Source organism: Zea mays, chromosome 6 (assembly GCF_902167145.1).
Source record: "Zea mays cultivar B73 chromosome 6, Zm-B73-REFERENCE-NAM-5.0, whole genome shotgun sequence".
Classification (NCBI taxonomy): Eukaryota; Viridiplantae; Streptophyta; class Magnoliopsida; order Poales; family Poaceae; genus Zea; species Zea mays.
The window spans coordinates 23356940-23361048 of record NC_050101.1 but is presented as its reverse complement, the minus strand read 5'-3'; positions in this window follow the sequence as shown (position 1 = coordinate 23361048).

Sequence of the window (4109 nt, the reverse complement as noted above, 5' to 3'; positions counted from 1 at the left end):
TCGCCGGAGCTCTCAACCCCGCCGGAGTACGTGGACCGGGTAAACCGCTCCACCATCCTTCGATTCCTTGTGCACACAGTCGCTACGTTACCCCGTGAAGCTCACCATGCCCTCGGATTGAACCAGTTCGCCGTGGTTTGGCCGGTACACTCGCCGCCGGTTAGCCGCGCCACCCTTTTCTTTCTCGCGGTTACTGTTTGCATAAGGGGAAGGACTGCGGGTGAGAGGGAGAGAAGGTCAGGGGGTTTTGTGAAATGTCAGAGACACAGGGGAATAGTGGCATGGGGGTAGATTTGCGAAGGTGGATTTAGTTTAAACCCAGGGACCTCGGTGTAAACTGTTTTTCCAGAAAACCTTAATTAAATCTTCTTTTAAATTGGACAGAAACTTTAAAAATGCATAACTTCTGTTTAAATCATCCAAATTTGGTCAAACCAATTTTGTCAGACTCTAAATAATGTAACCTACTTAAGAAAAATATAAAACCCCCTATGTACTATAGAAAACTTTAAAGCTCTGATTTAATTATAGTTTTGACCAAAAGCTTAATAATAGGGCCAAAATTAGTTACACTATTTGACTGGGGTTAGAAAATTTTTGAGAAGTTTATGTATACCTCCTAAACCAAATAAAAATGTTAAACCTCTCTGTCCACTCCAATAAAGTTAGTTTTACCCTTTATTCTATAATATGCTTAAGGATAAGAAAAATAGAAAATATAGTTTAATTAATGAACCAGAGAATACCTCTATGTTTGTTAGGTTATTTATTCAATATAGTTCACTGGAAAAATATATCATGCCCTGTTTTAGTATAAAATAAGCAGGATCCCTTTTGTTTTAATAAAACAAGTAAAACTTAGGAAAACTCTACAAAAATAACCCCAAGGTAAAAACACCCCCACCCTTGGGATAACTATTGTTTTACTAGAGAGAACTTAGGAAAAATATGAAATCTGCTGTTTGACATTTTTCAAATAATAATATAGTAGAAAGAGCCTTTTTGACCTTAAACTTAAGAAAATCATAACTAAATAACCACCCCTTAGTTTTCTGTGAGTTTTAGCATAGAGACCTATCATTACTATGGGATGCCAGCAAAAATAACCTTTAGGACAGAACCTACCCTAGCTTAGAGATGTAGTGTAAAGTGGCCCATTTTGTTTAACTCTTGTCATTTTTGATTAAAGCCTAGCTTTTGTACCTTAAGCCTCAAATTCTTAAAACAAGCTAGAATAGCAAGTGACAACACACTGTAATTTTTACAGAATTTTTGGAAATTATTAAAACACCGTTGTAGTTCAACCTACCCTGGAAACCCTAAATGGAAATTAAGGAAAGGAAAATGAATAATGTGAATAATGTGAATCCTAAAACCTTTGTAATCTGTCCACTAAAATGTATCAAGGCAATACCAATCCACTATGTTATCCTAAAAGAAAACCTAAGCTTAAAAGGTAATAAGTCTATGTATCTATATATATATACCACTAGAAGCCCCGCATGACTAAGAAACCCTAAGTTAATTCTTGACTTAGTTTCTTTAGCTTAATGTTCTTAAATCTTGCATAATCATGGCATACATGTTCATTGCATTTCGATAGACTGTAATCTTGCTGACGGAGAGTACATCCTCGTGCCGGAGCACGGAGCTGCTCAGGAGGTAGCCCCGGATCCAGCACCCGAGCCTGCACCAGAGGACCTGCCTGCCACTGCTTTGGAAGGCAAGCCCCGGTTTTATGCATAACCTGTTATTTATGCTATTTTACTTCACTTAATGATTGTAGGATTGATTGTGCACTTAAGTGTAGGAATTGTTTGAAACCCTAGTTGCATGATCTCAGGAATCCTATTGAGATGAATACTAGTATGCTAGGTCGAGTAGCTGCTTTATTAAGTAGGATCTCGGTAGAAGACGAGTGATTTTTCTAGCACTCGCGCGAGGTCAGGACATTGATTGTACCCACTTTCATATCATATTGATGTTGGTTGTGGGCAACAATCCATGGGGATTGGTTGTCTACGGGATGAAAATTGGAATAAGGATTAAGGTGTGGTACCGTGTGTCAAGCGTTTGAACGTACTAAACACATACCGAGAAATATGGTAAATCGGTAAGCCTAGTACCTGAGTGAACCTGCCCGCAGACTTTGCCCCTCACGCGACCTGAGACGAGGTCTCCCATTCCGGTTATGGTGGGTACAAGTGCGGTCACTGCACGACGGCCAGTCGGGGTCAGTGGGGCATTGTACGCCAAGGCGGTGAGCCCTGATCTGTTGCCAGGGAATCAATGGGGACGGTTGATGTGTGTGGGGACGGAGTGCCCCTGCATGTCGTGTGTTTAGGTTTACCTTGCAAGGATAAAAACTCGATTCGAATCGTCTGCTTCTCGCAGCTAATGAGACTGCTTGATCCATGCTGCTACATTGAGTAACAAGTGGAACTGTGTTGAGATGATACAAGATGTTGATTGCTAAAAATGCTTGCTACTATGTATGAATAGATAGTACATCTTTAGCCTTAAGAGAGTCACACTTAATTTTGACAAAGTTAAAATCTTGATTTAGAAACTCAGCTAGTGCTTTTGGCAACCAAACCCCACAGCCAAACAGCTGCATGTCTAGAGGTAGAGGAGTAGACTCCTCATACCGGGTAAGTCTAGCTGAGTATTAGTATACTCAGTCTTGCTTGTGGCATAATTTTTTACATGTTCTCTGGAGGAAATGGTTGCTGGGATAACTTGGCCGTCTACCTTGCCACCGGGTTGGACTGTCGAGTGGGATCCTGCCTCGGCTGAGGAGGAGCATGAGGAGTGATGGGATAGGCTTCCCCATCTCTCCTTTGATTTACCGTTAGTTTATTTCCGCTGCACTTCAAACAATGATGGTGACTTTTGCGAAAACTCCGCTGATGATGATGATGTAATAATTTTAATACTCCGACATGTATGGTTTTATGCTTTATTGCATTTGCTCTGTGACTCACCATCGAGTGAGATTGTGGTACTTGATCCTGTCAGTGGCCGTGTCGGACTAGATGCGAGGGATTGACGGGTTATTCCCATTTAAGTGTGGTCTAGCCTCTAAGGCGGGGCTTAGGCACTTAAGTTGGAATAATTTGGGCAGTTCCACCACAGCTGGTATTGGAGCTTGTACCACCACAGAGGAATCAATAAAATATGAATGCCATCCTTTTCTAAAGTAAAACTTGTTAGAAACAATGTTGGATAGATAGTAGGGCGATCAGGATAGACTTAGGACGTCAAGCCTTCGAATGATAGAGGGTAGATAGGTGGCTAAGTAACTAGGCCCTATAGGCCACATTTACAGGATAGGGAGCTCTTCCCTATTCCTTTATCTTGTTGTGAGGTCGATCAGGGCGAGCATGCATGCATTCTTAATTAAGCAAATGAATAACTAAGTAAGGACTTAAAATGAGATAACAAGCAACGAAGTTCCCAGTACCATTTTTATTTTTAACTAGAGAAAGGGGCTGAGTCTTATTTTTCTTGTTCTTTTTATGATTCTTTTTCTTTTACTTACGCTTCACCGTACACAGATGACTTCCCACGGATCCTCCGATGACGGAAATGCACTGACCCACACTGACGGACTTGCACGAGAAGGCTTTCCCCGCATTTTGTGGGAGGTACTTCAGGGGGCCGGATACACAACACCCCCTCAGTACGCGGTGCAGTAGTTCGAGAAGCACCGAGTGCCTCGCTGTAGGGTGAGGATGACCTTGGAGCCTCATCCCCTGCAGCCAGGCTGGCGCTCTTTGGACTCCGAGTCTTTCGGATACCGAGCAGAGGACACGATCGAGGCGATCGCTCTGCATGGATTGACTACTTTCTGCGGATTCCATCCTTTGGAGCTGGCTACCCACCCCATTGGCTTGTTCCCCGCTGAGAGGGAGGATGACCCAATGTGGAAGGATCGGGTGGAGCATGCCAAGGATATCTGGGCCATCTACCCAGGACAGACCGCGCACTTGACCGTACGGTGCATGAATGCGCTGTACCGCCTGCAGGTGATGCGCGGTGAGGCGATGTCCCACCTGATGGCATTGTTGGAAGCAACAAAGATTACATTGGACAACAGAGAGGAACTC